Source organism: Lissotriton helveticus, chromosome 2_1 (assembly GCF_964261635.1).
Source record: "Lissotriton helveticus chromosome 2_1, aLisHel1.1, whole genome shotgun sequence".
In the NCBI taxonomy this organism is placed as follows: Eukaryota; Metazoa; Chordata; class Amphibia; order Caudata; family Salamandridae; genus Lissotriton; species Lissotriton helveticus.
In genome coordinates, this window is record NC_136059.1 from 989,342,369 (window position 1) to 989,360,752 (window position 18,384).

Below are 18,384 nucleotides of genomic sequence, written 5' to 3' on the forward strand. Positions count from 1 at the left end.
GGCGCAAAAGAGAAGACGGCCCTAACCCGGGCCACGATCAGTGCCGGAACCTACAAATCCCCCCCCCCGCACCCCCCCCCCCCCACGAGGGACGCGATCGAAGAAGGGAAGCCGCAGTATCTTAAGACCGGCACCGGAGCCTGGAACTATAACGCAATCGAGCGGAAGGAAACAAAGAAGTTGAACAACCCCCACGATAGGCACCGGAGCACGCAAATAGCTGCACAAGCGCAAGCAGCCAGAGCAGACCCTAAGGGAAGGAAAGCCGTACAACACCTCCCAGCAAGTAAGGGGCACAAAAACACACACAGCAGTGCCGAACTGCAGCAACTACCAAACGCTGCAGCTAGATACAGGACGCGTCAAAGGTACAGGCTGGCAAACTATCTGGCAAATAATCCGGCAAGCCAGCGACAGGCAACAGATCTCAGCCAGCATATAGAGCGCACAACTCGAACAGCAACGGCAGCAATCGCTAAAAACGCCGCAATTAACAACAAGGCCCAGCTCATACCGCCAGCAAAGTAGCCCAGCAGAGGCGAACGAGACAAAGCAAGCGCTGGAGGGAGTTAGGGCAAAAACAAAGACCCGGAGTATCAAAGTACCAAGCCGTTTCCGCTACAATTGTGTAGTGCAAGCCGCAGAACAGGCACAAGCCAGACAGCTAGTAACTACAAGGACAGAAGGCGGACCGCGTGGCCCGGGCAAATCACAGCTACAGAAGATGGCAGACGGGAAGAACACAAACGACCTGAAGAAGCTAAGGAAAGACACTCTGGAGTCCCCGGGGAAGCTAAAAACGGAGACAGCAACACTAGAAACGGTGTTGAAAAGAATCAACGAAGTCAAGGATGTTGCAAGAGAAACTAAAAAGACAATAGACAACATGCAACTGGAACTGGCTGCAATCCGGGCTGACCAGCACAACACAAACACCAGACTGGAGACGGCGGAGAGTAGAATAAGTGTGGTTGAAGACGCAACAAGCAAGAACATCAAGGTCACTGAGGAGCACGGAAAGATAGCCAAAACATTACAAAAGCAGCTGGCGGAGCAGGACGACAGAGCCAGGAGGGGCAACATCAGAATCCTGGGGGTCCCAGAGGGCTTGGAGGACAAAGAGAAATCCTGCGCAGCAATGCTTGAAGACATGATCCCCAAACTCACCGGCCTGAACTTTGAGAGGCAGTTTGAAGTCAACAAAGCATACAGAGTTCCGGCGGGGAAACCAGCCACGGGGAAGCCTCCGAGAGCGATAATCTGCTCCCCCCTAAGAGCAGACCACACTGACGCGATCTTCGCCTTCGCCAGAAAAAACCAAAACCTTACATGGGCGAGCTGCAAGATTGTGCTCACACAAGACTACTCGAAAGCCACGGTAGAAGCAAGGAAAGGCTTCCTAGCCATGAGAGAAGCACTGCGGAAAAGGAACCTCAACTACTCCTTCACTGGACCTGCCCGTTTTAAAGTCACGGACAACTGGAGATCAATTGTCTTCGAAGACCCAGAGGACCTCAGACGCTACATGAGACGACCACCGACCGAGGACATGGACGTGAAAGGCCAAGGCCAAGGCCAAAGCGCCCCAAAAAGAAGTGCCTCACCAGGCAATGAGGGGAAATCGGACTGAAAACCATATAGACGGAAACAGACCCTAAGAATCTACCTCAAAACCAAGTACTCTGGTCCACCTCAAGACTCCCAGCCTAAAAACCTAGGGAACAAAGAAAACCAACACCAAACCTACATCTACCCCATAGCGGGCAATCAAGGACCAATGAAGGAATATATCAACAATCTACCTCAGAGAACCCGAGACCCACATCCTAACAACCAACGAAGCTCCAAATAAACCAACAATAATACAACAGAAGATATCTCATATCTACCTCAACGCTGATAGAAAGAGACCCTAAGAAGACAGGCGTCAACAGTGATAGACAACTCCAGCAAAGAGGAAGTGTGATGCCAACCCCCAAGAACTTGCACAAGCATTAGAGACTCAGAGATTCAGAGACTCAAGAACGAGCGAACGCTGATCGCTGAAGGAATAAGGAATCAGCAACCTACCTCAGGAAGATGCGGAGCAAAGGAACTTTGTCGTCGCACACCCACTATGCAAGTAAGGGAGGGAGGGGGGAGGGAGGGGAGGGGGACACGGGGGGGAGGGGGGTGCGAGGAGAACAAATATGGGCTGATACTACTCTTTTCTCTTTTCCTATCTTTCTACATCTATCACCTATCTCTAGAGAGTACACACTGGAACACTAAACACAGTACTAAAACAGGTAGACGATCGGAAGTTAACCAGACGAAGAGCCAGCCTAGACAAAATGAGAGATGACACATAACTCAGACCACAATCTTACGACCGACATCAAGATAGTGTCGATGAACGTTAAGGGGCTTAACCACCCAGTAAAGAGAAGGAAGGTCCTAGACCACCTGGCCAAGCTTAAGAGTGACATCTATGTCCTGCAGGAGACAAGACTAGAGGAGGGGGACATAGATCGCCTAAAGGCCAGCTGGATAGGTCAGGTAATAGGGTCCCCTGCAAAGAACAAGAAAAACGGGGTCATAACAATACTTAGCAAAAGGTCGAAACTCACACTAGCTAAGTCAAATAGGGACACAGAGGGCAGATTACTAGTCACCAGCCTTCTCAGAGGTGAGGAACCCATACATGTGGCAAACATCTACGGCCCCAACACCGAAGATAAAGCATTCTGGGAACAGACCAGCAAGGAACTGGGAACACTGCCACTAGGAGAGCTCCTAATAGTAGCCGTAGACATGAATCAGGTACTAGACCCAGCCCTAGACAGACACCCACAAAGACACAGCCAGAGCACACAGAAAGGTAACACACTACGGAACCTATGCACAAAACTAAGGCTCGGGGACCCATGGAGACTGCAAAACCCAGACCAGAGAGAATACACTTTCTACTCGACTCCACACAACTCCTACAGTAGAATTGATTACATCCTCATTTCAGACACGCACACGCACCTCATAGATCACACAGAGATAGGCCCAAGGACCATCTCAGACCATTCCCATATATGCCTAACACTGACAGGCAAACACAATGAACGCCCAACACGAAGATGGAGATTTGACGACGACCTACTCAAAAACTCGAACAACAGTACTGAGATAGAACTAGCCATAAAAGAATACCTCTCAAACAACGACAGCCCAGACATAGATAGGGAGACCCTGTGGGATGCGCTGAAAGCCACGGTGCGGGGTACGATAATTAGCATCAAAGGAAGACAGAACAGGGAAAGAGGCAAAAAGATAACTGACCTAGAGAAGGAAATCAAGACACTAGAATCAGGACACATAGCTAATTTAGAGGACAGGAACACCCTCACGACCCTAACCAAGAAAAAATACGAACTGACCAAGATCCTTAGCGAGAGGGAAGGGACCTGGGTCAACAAATACGAAGCAATAAACTTATGCTCGGCCAATAGAGCAGGGAAGGCTCTGGCGTCCTACCTCAAAGGTAAACAGAGACAACACACAATAGCAGCAGTCAGGGACAGGGCAAACAAATCACATACGACGAACAAAGGGATACTCGACACCTTCAAAGACTTCTACGCGCAGTTGTACAAGGAAGACGACACATTAAGCGTAGATGGGGGCAAAGACCTGCTGGAACACATCACTACACCAGAATTGACGGAAACCCAAAGAGAGAGGCTTGACGCTGAAATAACAAGTGAGGAGATAGAAAGAGCAGCCAAAAGCTTAAAGGATAACAAGGCACCAGGGCCAGACGGGTTCACAGCCAAGTTCTACAAACACTTTATCACCACACTCAGGCCAACGATGACATCAGTGTTCACAAGCTGTGTACACAAAGGGCGTATGACCCAATCGATGGCAGAAGCCAACATCATCGTAATCCCTAAGGAAGGCAAAGACACGCAACACCCCAAAAATTACAGGCCAATCTCACTCATAAATGTGGATTGCAAAATATATGCCAAGATCCTAGCAACCAGACTTAACTCATACCTACCCTCCCTCATACACTGTGCTCAAGTGGGATACCTGAAGAACAGGATGTCACACGATAACACAAGACTACTCTGCCACATAGTCAACCACGCGGCCAAAAGCAACAATGCGGCGGTCATGATCGCCCTTGATGCAGAAAAAGCTTTCGACAGAGTATCATGGCCGTACCTAGACCAATGCATGCAAAAATTCGGCTTAGGCCACAACTATAGGAAGATGGTAATGGCCCTATATAACGAGCCCAAAGCCCGCGTAGTAGTGAACGGAGGTAGGTCAGAGCTGCTAGATCTTAAGCAAGGAATCAGACAGGGATGCCCACTCTCACCAGCCCTTTTTCTACTGGCTATAGAACCCCTACTCAGCATGATACGAGCAAACCCAGACATAAAAGGGATACCCATAGAGGGAGAGACCTTCAAGTTAGCAGCATACGCTGACGATGTCCTCATTGTAACAGAAGACCCAGACAGATCCATTGCAGCTCTAATGGACACTATAGATCAATATGCCCAGGTATCAGGATATACATTGAACAGAGAAAAATCAGAGTGCAAACCACTAAATATCCACACCATCAAGACGATGCTGGGGTCCTCTGGACTGACCTGGCAAAGGAAAGCCATCAAATACCTAGGCCTCCTTTTCGAAAGAGACCTACGCACCACATTAGACCAGAACAAACAAGCTATCCTAAACAAAATCAAGGAGAAGCTCGAGGGATGGTCACCCAAATTCACTACATGGTGGGGGAGGATAGAAACCATCAAAATGATGGTCACCCCAATGGTTAACTACTTGCTCAACATGCTACCACTAACCATCACAGCAGACTTTCTCAAAAAGTTAGACAAGCTAATCAACACATTCCTATGGAAAGGAAAGAAACCCAGAATTAGCCTTCAAAAGCTCAGACTGCCCAAAACACTAGGGGGTCTTAATTTAACAAATTTTCAACTATTTCAAACAGCCTGCATAGCAAAACAAGGCCTGTACTGGCTAACTCCGAAGATTGACTACACCCCGGCCTGGCTCTCTCTAGAAAGGAGAATGTTAGGCGGGATGGAACCCGTAGCCCTGCTCACTGCAACGAGGCACCCCGCGATTAAACAAAACCCAATACTAAGGAATACAAGACTAGCCCTACTAAGAATAGATAAGCTACTGGACACCAGCATTAGGCAAACCCAACTAGAATCCCTTTGGCACAACCCCAGAATAAAATACAGGAACAACACACTAGACATGCACACATGGTACCGACACGGTATCACCACAGTAAGCCAGCTACAGCACAAGGGAACTCAAGCCACTTTCGACACACTCAAAGAACAACATAAGTTTGATAGCGCAAAGCTCTATAACTTCCTAAAAATAAGAGTGGCAATCACCAAAGCACACATAAGCAAGCTCACTCCCTCAATACTACAATACGCCACTAGCCTAAACATAATAGGACACCAAGTGGCACACATGTACAAAGCCCTGTCCCCGAAGACTTCTAAACTGAACAACAAAATAACAGCCCACTGGGGAACTGTGGCAGGGAGAGAACTCAGTGACAAGGAGAGCGCCGACCTCTGGTCCTCTACATCAAGAAGGAAGGTGACAACAACACTAGATCAGACAAAATTCTGGCTGATACACAAGGCCTACTGGACCCCAGCCAGACTAGCCTCCATGGGTATTCGAGAAAACGATTCTTGCTGGAACTGCAATAATCAGAAAGGTGACCTGGCACACCTCCTCTTCCACTGCACCAAGGTCAGGAAATTATGGGACTCAGTAAACACACTAATAAACGACGTTACAGGGGCCACTCTAACACTCGACTTCCACCATCTAGCACTGGGATACACCGATCCTTCCATAAGATCCGAAACAGACAGAGACCTGATTGACCTCGTGCACACAGCCGGGGTCAGGACGGTATTGACCAATTGGAAAGACACAACGAAAGCCACCTTCAAAGCCTGGTTCAACTGGGTCATATTCTTGCGGGGGGCGGACACCATAACAACCAGCAGCTCACCGAACTCAGGGAAGAAAAGCGAAATGTGGCTCTCGCTGGACAACTACCTGTCCTCACACAAGCCACCCTGAACGTTAGGGAGACAACCGGGAAAAAAGCCCCAAGCCAGATAAGGCACCACTGAATAAACTACTTAGATCGCCTACTCTGTAACTAACTGCGCTTCTTTACTCTCTTTACTCTCTTTATCTCTATACCTCTCTCTCCACGCCACCAGGGGAGCGAAAAGGCAATCGGACAGTATGCAAGGGGGAATGGGGAATGCCGAAAGAAACGGAAAGAAAGAAGAAGCAAGAATAAAATGGACAAACGGCTGCAAGTCACTGCTTAACCGCCCCCCCCCCCTCCGGGGCGCCTCTTCCTGGTCCTTTTTTCCTTGTTTTCAGTTATCTCCCATGTATATCCTGTATATCCTCTGCACCATGTAAATATAATTTTTCAATAAAAATTTACTGAAATAAAAAAAAAGAAGTAACACTGTGACAATGCCAGAACAATGCAGGTACAGACAGTAATAATAAAAAAAAAGAACTTACCTGAAGCAGCCGGCCACTTCCCGCTTCGCGTTGCTCCTGCTGTCCTCTTCCTGGTCCCAGTTGCACCTGGGACAAACTCCCATCCAATCCCCGGGCTGCAGAGCAGCGCGGGGGTTGGCCTGAGTGGATTTGAAAGACCTTTGCTCAGGTCATGGAGTATGTGGAGTTTCTCCAACCTGGCTGCTGAATGCAGCCGGGTTGGAGAAACCTAAGTGTGCATTTGTGTTTTGGTCAGCCTGAGGCGGCTGGCCAAACACACATGGGCACGTAGGGAGTTCCTCTTCGCCCTCCCATGCCCCACCCCCTCCCTGCACGAGCTTGGTCAGAGCTGGCAAATGTAACATAAAACAATGCTAGAACATCATTTTATTTGTCATTTTTGGCTCTGTCTAAGGTAGTGGAGCGACGCTTCTCGGCCATTGGGGTGGAGCCCCCACTGGTTCCAGAACATGTAGAAGGGTTAAACAGTGCTCGCAAACACTGGATGATGGTAATCAGTAGCTGAACGTGATCAGCACACTTTAAAAACAAACAAGCAACTTCAATAGCAAAGAATTTACAATGTACTTAATAACCTGCAAAGGAATGTAACAGTTCCTCAAAGCTCCCAAAAATTATTTATGGGCTCTAGTCAGGAAAGACTACATGCTGGGTTTGGGGTTAATGGTGATAGTCACACAAAACAAGCTAACTAGCTACCCAAGGGCACTACTGGCTCTAGGTCAGCGGCTTCACACTCAGGTAGAACCAGACTTGGGAATGATGGGGCAAACGTCTGAGTGCCTCTCTTGATTACATGTGCTGGCTACACAACCAGGTCCAGGCGCTGGACTACTGCAACAACCGCAGGGTGAAATGTGTAGCGTATTCCCCAGCCTAGGAGCATGCAAATGAACACGCCGCACACGGAAAGCTGTCACAGGTGTCTTTATTCCTTAGCATTCAACCGCACACTGCATAACTTTTATAACTCCTCCCAGAACCGCAGGGGGTCTACCACACATAGTGTCAAGAGACACTGCATCTCCCACTTTGTTAAATAAAAAGTACAGACAGCATTAAGATCATAGTTTCTCAATGAGTCAATGAGGCACTCACACTGGGCTGCAAGACGGGTGGCATGAGGTAGTTCAGGTGCACCTTGATTATGCACCGATGACATAGGCTCAGATGCTTGATCTCTGTATTCAGGCGAAGTCACCTCACGCGTAATCTCATGAGCTGACGAACATCTAGGTAGGTGTTTTAAGTGTGACGAGTCCCATGTGATGGACTTTCCAGGACAAAGTGCTTTCACCATGTGTTCTTTGCACTTTACAACCCCCAAGGGGTCGACTGTAAACGGAGTGTCCATTTTCCGCTTCATTTTCTGTTTGATCAGTACCTAGTCGCCTCTGTTGAAGACAGTTTCCTGGGAGTGTTGACACTGATTGACATATGTATTCATTTTGCATTCTCGAGAAGTGTCTGAGACACGAACCATATCGGCATTCATCGATCGGTCTGATGTCCATTGTGGTAGTTTGGTTCCAATGGCTCTCCAAAATAGGTAGGTGGCTGCACTCTCACAAGTTGTGGAGGAGTTAACCAATAGGCACAAAGGGCTTGACATATGGCTTGGTTTAAATTGATTCCTTCTACCGATTCTCATTGAGTTACCCTCTTGAGGGTTCCCATGAATCGTTCAACAAAACCATTGACTTGCAGTCAGAGAGATGTACTCTTTTGATGCATGACATTGAGTTGAACAAGAAACTCCTTGGATTTTCTGCTATTTAAAACCAGGACATTATCAGATTTGAGAATAGTGGGCCTACCCCAAGCTGCAAATATATCATTAAGCCGCTCAATGACTTTGTCATGGGTTGTCGATGAATAGCCTTCCACCAAAGGAAAACGTGAATATTCATCGATGGCCAACATGAGGCGATGTCCATTTCCTAGAGGCCCAAAGAAGTCAACTGCAACTTTCTCCCAAGCCTGCGCAGGATGGTCAGACATTGTCAGTGGATGCTGAATCACCTTGGGGGATAAACAGTTACAAAGGTTGCACGCTTTCAGCTTTTTCTCAACTCGTTCATATAGAAGAGGGAACCACACACAGTCACTTAGGGCCCTCTTGGTAGCTACAATGCGACAATGTCCTTCATGAGCCAGCTTAGTGACTTGCTGTCTCAAGTTCACAATTATGACGATTGTCAAACCTCTCAATATGATACCTTCTTGGTTGACAGATAGCTCATCCTGTAAATTTTTTAATTTTTGGAATTCAACATCATCAGCAAAAGGTCAACTACTTTCTTTCCAAGATTTTGTCTTAATGAGATCTTTAAGAATGAGTACGTCTTTATCTGCATTGGTAGCAGCAATAACTTGTTTAATGAAAAGAGCTGCTGGCATACTGGACCTCACAATGAAGTTGAGATACTCTTCAGCCGCTTCGGATGTTGAACTGTGGCGATGCAGAGGCACTCGTAAAACGTAATCTGCAGGGTTTTGATCTTTCCTTGGCTTGTGTACAATCATATAGTCATACTCTTGCTGTTGCAACCCCCATTTCTCAATACAAGGTGGCATCTAAGCTTTTGGATTTCCAAAACAGTGAGCAAGGCCTGGTGGTCAGTGATGACAGTGAAGCGTTTTCCATATAGAGACACATGAAAATGTTTGCAGGTCCAGACTCTCCTTGTCCGGCTAAGAACAGGCACATTCTGTTTCAGACAGGCTTCTACTGGCATAGGTCACAATGTGTATCTGAGTATTTGGATAGCCATGGTGTTGAGCAAGAATTGCCACGAGCCCCACCAGACTCGCATCTACTGTGAACTCAGTATGTAACTTGGGGTCAAAATAGGCCATTTCCGTTGCATTATCAATCGCATGTTCCATTTCTTTGAAACTTTGATCGCATTCAGGAGACCACTTTCATGGGGCATTCTGCTTTGTTAAGTCTCTCAGTGGGGCACTCACTGTAGAAAAGTCACAAATATAGCTTGAGCAATAACTGGCCATGCCTGGGAAGGATCTGAGCCTGGTTACATCTTGGGGTGGGGGTAAGTGGATGGCAGTCTAGCACTGTATCCGGGTCAGAAGTTATTCCCCCATCAGAGAATATGTGATTAAAGAACTTAAGTGTGGTTTTGTGAAACGCACACTTTGCTGCATCCAGAGTGAGACCTGCATCAGCGAGTAACTGGCACACTTGTATAAGATGAAAATAGGAAATGCACACCTTCTTAAATTTCACTTTCATTCATACTTGTTCATGTTTAATCAACGTTGCGTGCTCACTGGTAAAGTGCCTTGCCCTGGTGGCACCACGTAGTGGTAGGTTTAAATTTGGCAGTTGAATGGGACAGGAAACACTTCCTTTGAAAGAGAGATAAGGACAGACTGTAATTCTGTCAGGTACGTTTGGCAGAGATTCTAGAAAATGTGTAGTGAAGGTTTTCGTAAGGGGTAGTAGATTTGGTGATACTGGGTGAAAGCAAAAGGGTGACGATGGATTAGGAACACTGTGGATGGCAATCATGTTTGGTTATTTGAATATAGGAGGGTAAAAAGCAGATGTTGTTATAATGATGGAAAGAATGGGGGGAGGAGAGTATTGTTCAGTTTAGTTAAGTGAGAGCGTGGAGCAATGCACAGGAAAGCGGAGAATAAGAAGGGGGTGTCACTGAATTGTTCTTTTGTGTAAGGGAAATGTTTCGGGAGCAATGTTGCAATCAATAGGAGGGTCGAGAGGCCAAGTGTGATATGGTATGACTTGAGGGGAGTGTTCAGAATAACGTTACAATCTAGTGGGAGGCATTGGAAGAGTTACACGAAGACCCAAGAAGGATAAAAGAGATTGGATGAATTGTTGTGAGAGGTCCTTGGTAAAAACAAATGGGGGCATTCTAGTGAATGCTGAATTAAATACTGGTTTTTCTAAATGTGATAGTCACAGGGGATAGGGGTGTAGCTAACATCATATGTACGTTTTAAATGTTGTTTTGTACAAATACTGGTAAATGAAAAATAAATGCATGTTTTATTGTTACTTATAGCTTCACCTGATGAAGGGCCCTAGTAGCCCGAAATGCATTGGGTTTACTAAATACTGCTTTAGATGAACAAATGCGTTTGTACCTGTTCTTGAAGAGAGGTCCAGATGGGCACATCACGATCATAAGAAACCTTTGAAAATTGCACCAACCTGCATGTGTAACAAATTGGATTTATGCAAAAAGATTGATTAAATGCATGAGTACATGGAATAAAATGGAGAACAATGAATTAAGTAAAAAATGAAGAGGTAACAGGGCTGTGCCATTGACTTCGGAGCGAAAGGTCGCCCCAAAATGATGGACACTTGTATTTGTGTTGTTCCAAATACCAGTATTTCCGGGACTATCAGTGGCAGAGTCAGAACCAGTCTAATAACGGAGTGACCGCAGCAGGCCCTGCTGACCCACACGGATCCCGATGAGGTTTTAACTAAACCGTTCGAAGGTACCTTAGGACCTTTAGGAACCACATTGAATGATGTTCCTCAACACAGATACACTAAGTAATTCTTAGGAGTACATTTCACGTTTTTATACACTTCACCCCTGGTCCTGAAGAAAGCCCACCCGACCTTCTGGCGATTGAGGGCTGAAACATGTTGACCTATACCATTTCTTTAGTGTGAATGAGTCATAATAACTCCAAGTCACCTACATTAATTTTATTGCCTCTCGAAACCAGAATAAATAAAAAATTGTGTCTGGAACCTAGAAACTTTTAACACACCTTCACTATATCACGAGCACCATTACTGGTCACTACTGCTTTAACAAAGGGTATTACCTCCTGGTGGAGGTTGCATAACCACTAAACCCTATGATTATGCAGACACGTGTGAGGGAAAGCGGAGAACAAAGATATACCGCTTAACGTTACCATCAACCAACACGTGCATGAAGGTTTTTTATTGGGACTTGAAAGAACCGTTCCCGCATACCCAATGTTATGCAGGACAAGTGATCCTTCTCTTTTGATTAGAAAACATATGATTACAGGGAACTGAACCCTTGACTCTGTAGCAGTTTAGAAGCAGCCAACGTGTATACCTTTGCTTTTGATAGGGTAAGGAGTGGCACAGGAGATACGCCGTTAATCTTCCCTACTGGCATGGTATTAATTGACACACCAGGTCCATAATGAAGGTTATGGGGCAACCACTCACATTTAATGTCGTTTTAGGACAGTGTAAAAATAAAAGTTTTCGCACGGTTTGGTGCTTTTCTTTTGACTTTTGATCTGTTTTGCAAGCAGCTAATCCTACATGTGCATTTTGTTACTTGGTATTTAACATCAACGCATATCTGTCACTAGAGTGTGTTAATGACATTGAAGAACCTTTCTATGACAAACTTGACTACAATCGACTGCTTGGTTTCTACTTGTTGTAACTGATGTCACCTATTAACCTTGTGGGTGTGGCAAGAATGCTTCTGGAACCTTTTGGCATCCATTTTCTCTTCTCGTTGTGCCGCACTTGGTTTCTTTTTCGCATTGCAGAGCGTTATGAAGTGGTTTTCTTTCCTGCAGCCTTTGCATATCTGCCCTTTGGCTAAACATTTACCTCTCTTGGTAAATGAAACTCCACATCGGAAGCATAATGTTTTCTTCATCGGAGATATTGACTAGTGTGCATCTGTTTTGTGCTAATGCTTGCCTTTCATAATTAACGCTGATTCATTATGTGATGTTCATGGTTCCATATCAGCAGCTTGTCAATCTGCTCATTATTCTTCAACTTCAGCCATTAGCATTTTCTATAAACTGAGTGTCTCACTCAACATGTGTCTTCTGAAGGAATCTGAAAGACAGCCATCAATGACTCTGAGGCACATGGCTCCTTCATCATTAAAGTCACAGAACTTACAGTGCCTGATAAGTGCATCAAGTCTTTCAACAAACTCATCCATCATTTCACCAGTCTGATGTCGTACTTGGTTGAAGATGTACCTTTCATAGTCGACATTCAGCATCGGATTGAACTTGACTTCCAAAGCTTCTTTAATCTTTTGGTATGATATTGTATCAGTTTGTGAGACTTTCTTTAGCACTTCTTTAACTCCATTAATGGCAAAGTTTTTAACATATTAATACAGATTCTTGCCGTCTTTTTCTTCTAGTGCGTCTATGAAATTATCAAAAGTCTTAATTCATGCAACCCACTTGGCACCAATGTTTTGTTTATTTGCCATGTCAAAGAGACGTGTTGGATTCAGGAATGTAGCCACGTTGTATCTTGCGCTCTCTTCTGCCGACATTGAAACCATGTGCTGTTGCGGCAGCGTTCTTCCTGCAAAGTAGGACCGGCAGCCTCTCAAACCAAACACCCCTGTTGTTTGGACCTGGTCGTCTAGTCTGATTTTGAGGCCGTATAGCACTTCACTCACTCACTTGTGCTGGTGAGTATGTTTCTACTTTCTTACCTGGTGGTCACGGCCTTTAGGGTTTACTTCGTATGGGTGATGTCTCTGTGTTATGGCGTGACGCAGTATCTCTTCTTTCAGCCTTCCCAGTTGGTTCTGACAGGCTTTTAGAATGTACTCCTCTGCAGGGCCTTCAACTTCTTTAATGGCTGTTTATGGGCTGGAGCGGAACTTTGACTCCACATCAGAGGCGGACCCTCCGTAATGGCGGAGGAGCGGCGCCCAACTGGCTCAGAGCCAGCAGCAAAAAAATAAAACAATATTTCAAAATCATTTTATTTTTAAGCTGGTGGCTCTGCCAGCGTATACGGGGAGGGGCAGTGACGAGGCATGGAAGGGGGCGGAGGAGTGCTAGGTGTGCTCCCTAAGTGCTCATTGTGTTAGGCTGGTCGTCTAGGGCCGACCAAATCTTACATGTGCACTTAGGTTTCTCCAGCCTGGCTGCATTGAGCAGCCCGGCTGGAAAAACCCCACAGGTTCCCTGGTCTGAGTAGGGCATCTTTCTAGCCTGCTCAGGCCAATCCCCATGCTGCTCTGCTGCATGGGGAATTGGACATGGAGTTTGTGAAATAGTCACTGTGTGTTTGCTGGGACAAGGAATTCCAGCAACGAGGCATGGTGGCCTGCACCAGGTAAGCATAACTTTTTATTTTTTAATATTATTTTAAACACTCCCCCTGTGCCCCCTCCCACTTCCCCCTGCCCTCAATCCTCCAACCTCCAGTGCCCCGACCCTCCTCCTTCTTTTGTATATGGCGGCCACCGCTGCTCCGCATCCGTCAACTGCAGACTGTTTTTCATCGACTTGGGCACACATGAAACTCACAGGCAGTTTGCTGTACTGTTGTAAACTCTCAGGTAGAGTAGCCTTTTTCCTTCAGGGCATGCATCCCATCCTCGTCGCCAGCTGTAGACTCGTCGTATCTTGCGCTCTCTTCTGTCGACATTGAGACCATGTGCTGTCTTGGCAGCGTTCTTCCTGCAAAGCAGGACCAGCAGCCTCTCAAACCAAACCCCCCCTTTGTTTGGGCCTGGTCATCTCGTCCGATTTTGAGGCTGTATAGCACTTCACTTACTTGTGCTGGTAAGTAAGTTTCTACTTTCTTACCTGGTGATCACAGCCTTTAGCATTTGCTTCATGTGGATGATAGTGCTGTGTTATGGTGTGATGCAGTATCTCTTCTTTCAGCCTTCCCAGTTGGTTCTGACAGGCTTTTAGAATATGCTCCTCTGCAGGGGCATTCAACTTCTTCATTGGCTGGTTATGGGCTGGAGCGGGACTTTGACTCCACATCAGGGGCGGCTCCTCCGAAATGGCGGAGGAGCGGCGCCCCACTGGCTCAGAGCCAGCAGCAAAAACTAAAACAATATTTCAGAATTGTTTTATTTGTAAGCCGCTGGCTCTGCCAGAGTATACAGGGAGGGGCGGGGCAGGGCTGAGGCAAGGAAGGGGGACGAGGAGTGCTAGGGGCACACCTAAGTGCTCATGTGTGTTTGGCCGGTCATCTCGGGCCGACCAAAACTCACATGTGCACTTAGGTTTCTCCAGCCCTGCTGCATTGATCAGCCGAGCTGGAGAAACCACACAGAGTGCCTGGTCTGAGCAGGGCATCTTTATAGCCTGCTCAGGCCAATCCAAGTGCTGCCTTGCAGCATGGGGGATTGGACAGGGATTCTGTGACGTAGTCACTGTGTATCTGCTGGGACAAGGAAGCCCAGCACCGAGGCATGAGTGGGAGTTGGCCGGCAGCAGGTAAGCGTAACTTTTTATTTTTTAATATTATTTTAAACACTCCCCCTGTGCCCCCCTCCCACGCTCCTCCCGCGCTCAATCCTCTAGTGCCCCAACCCTCCTCTTTTTGTATACGATGGCTGCCGCATCTCCACATCCATCAACTGCAGACTGCTTTTCATCGACTTGGGGCGCACATGACACTTACAGGCAGTTTGCTGTACTGTTGTAAACTCTCAAGGAGGGCAGCCTTTTTCCTTTGGGGCATGCATCCCTGCCTGGTTGGCAGCTGTAGACTCTTACCCAGCCCAGGAGAATGCAAATGAACACGCCACACACTGAACTCTGTAACACACGTCTTAATTCTTCGGAATACAGCCACACACTGCACACATTGCATCATAACTTTTATAACCACACCTTAACGCCTCCCAGCAGATTACATAATTCCTGTTCAGAGCCCGACCAGAACTACAAAGGTCCCAGTGTGTATAACGTCAAGACACTACATTACGAAGAATAAAATGACCGAAGGGGATGCTGTCAGAAGGTGTGTTCACCATCACTGAGCTCAACTGCAGTTGAGGCTGTAAATTACTTACGGCTGACCTCTTCTAGTCTCTGGTAATGGGTAGAGAGTGATTCAAGGTGCTATGTCCATGTCTCTGGACCCTTTACACTTGTCTGCCCAAGCATTTTTACATAATTTATAAGGAGAGGATAGTAGGTAGTTGTCCTGCGTGACTCTAAAGATCACCAGTTGGGGGCGTGGCCAAGATGGCGGGCTGAGTAGTCGCACTCTCGGTGAGCTCCGCCATACCTGGACCCTAATCCTGCTGTACATGCGCTAATCCTCCCCCCGGGACGCTGCATTGCACAGAGCGGGGGCCCGCTGCACCGGAGGAGCATCTGGGAGATCACCGGACCCCCCCTTGGGGCACTGGGCGGACGCCGGACGGGGCGCCGTTGCGGAGAGCGAGCGAGGCCCAGCATACGGCCTGGTAAAGAAACGGGCCCTGCCCGGCCATAGACGTCGGCCGGGTGATTGCTGCAGCGTCGCTGACCCTGCCCGCTTGTACCGGCTTCTTGGGCCTCTCATTGCAGCAGGGGCCGGGGGCCTGGGCTGCCGGACCAGGAGCCATAGAGACTCCGACGCCAGGCCGGCGTCGGACATCACGCGAGGCCGGGGCTTGGGCCTGGTCATAGGCCTCGACCACTTTGACGGCCCCTAGGCGGGTCGACGAGCACTGTGGGCCCTGCCTACCGGACCCGGACGGACCTGCCTGGTCTTGCGACACCCCGTCGGGGCGTGGACTGGCTGGAGCAGGGGTACAGAAAGAGAGGTGCCGGACCTGGAGCCTCCTGCTACGCGAGGCCGTGGCTTCGGCCTGCGCTCCAGGCCTCAGAGACGCTGCACAGCAGTGGCCCCCCGGCCCCCCGGTAGACATTGCAGAGCACGGAGCGGCACTCCTGGGCGGAAGCGGAACCCTGTGGTGAGTCAGGCAGCTGGGGAACAACGGAGAGGACTGTGGCGGCCATCGCCCCCCGAGGCCACCGGGGACCGGGAGTTGGGCTTCTGTGTTTCTGCCCGCCTTTGCACTTGGCCACCGGGGTAGAAATGGGACAGACCCCTTCCTCAAGGGGATCCCTGGTGGCATTCTGGGCCTGACCGTGGGAGACGGGAAGAACCGCCCGGACACTACTGCAACCCCCACGTGGCCCCTGAGGGTCTGCTGTGGCCTAGCTTGAAGGGCGATCCCTCGGTGCCGTGAGTGACGCCGAGCCCGAGGCCGCGAGGCTTGTGCAGTGAGAGAGGAGAGCAGAGCCGGGCGGATTGGTGCTGGAGGCCCGGGAGGGTGGTCTATCGCCGAGGAAGCGGACCACTGGTGGGAGTCCGGCAGCGTGCTTCCGAAGTTGCACCTGGGATTGGGCTGTTGGATTTTCAGGGGAGCACCTCGAGAGCCAACATGTCGAACAACAAGGGGGCCCGGAAGGGGGACCGCAAACTGCCAGAGATGCTGAACCGGAGCACTGCAAGACAGGACCGAGGTCACCCATCCCCACCCCACTCGAGCGGTGCCCAAGGAGCGAGTGGAGGAGAACCCCCAGTTACAAGGTCCTTCCTAGAGTCCCTCTTCAGCTCATTGAGGGACGATTTTCAGACGCTTAAGCAGGAGGTCGCAGGTGAAGTCCGTGAGATACGGAGGGAGGTGGACGGTCTCGGTGACAGAGTGTCCACGGTGGAAGAAGCGTGCCACGCTAGGGACAAAGAAATTACACAGTTGCAACAGGAGGTCGTCCGACTCCGGGAACAGCACCTTGACCTGCAGGCGCACACAGAGGACCTTGAGAATCGCTCCAGGAGAAACAACATCCGCGTCCGGGGCGTGCTGTCCCGGGAAGAGGGGGAAGATGTGGCGACCTACCTCGGGGAGCTGTTCAGAGAGGTGCTGGGGGAACCGGCTGACTTTGCCATTCGGATTGACAGGGCGCACAGAGTAGGTCTGCAACGCCGAAATTCAGCGCCTCCTCCTGACATCTTGGCTTTTCTGCCAGACTATCCCTTGAAGGAGCGGATACTGAGGGAAGCCCGGAGGAGACCCTCCCTGGAATTCAGAGGCCACCGGATCGCTCTCTATCAGGACCTGGCCGCATCTACTCTGCAAAAACGCAAAGCTTTTAAAATTGCGACTGACTTTCTCAGGGAACATGGCACTCAATATTCCTGGGGACATCCCTTCCGGCTCATTTTCAGGTGGAACGGAACCTTGCACCAGTTGCGTTCTCTTCAGGACACGTGTGGAGTGCTGGGGATCACAGCCACTGAGGACGGAGCTCACACACCGCACCGGAGCCGTATTACTAGAGACGGTTGGCAGACAGTCCCCGGCCAGCGATCATCTGCTTCCTTGTCGCGGCCGGACTCTCCTATGGCCCGAGCGGAGTCGGATGCAGCAGTACAGGATGGAACTGGAGCTGATACTGCAACTGGGGTGGCGCTGACAGCATAAGTGAACTCCGGGGGGAGATCGACATCGCTGTGATGGAGCTGCAGGTTTGAGGGTCTGGGGGGGTGGGGGGAATGGGGGGTGCGAGGTGGCCGGACGTCCACTTTTTCTGACTTTCCGCGGGCTTGTCCGATAAGGACCGGACTGGGACAATGGGTCTACAAGTTTTTGGGGGGGTAGAGAGGGGGGTGTTTAAAGTTGTTGATCCGGTCCCAGTTGCGGGAGGGGGCTGGCTGCGAGAGGGTGGGTGGGGAGGACGGGGAACAGTTGGGGGGGGCAAGGGGAGTTGGGGAACAGAGTGGGAGATGGGGTCTGAGGGTTTGGGATGGGGAGGGAGGGTCGTCCAGTGCACACGGGGGTTCCTGGTCATTTTGACTTTGTCTGTGCTTTTTGATCTGCTTCTGATTGGCTATGGCTTCAACGGGGCGATCTGCCTCTCTGCTTGGCGTGGATGTTGGGGAGAGGAGGGAGGGGTTATCGGATGTTTCTTGAGGGCGGTGAGCTGCTGGTTAGGTGGCCTACTTTATGGTTTGCCTGGAACTGTCTGCTTTTTGTGTCAATATTCTATGCATGG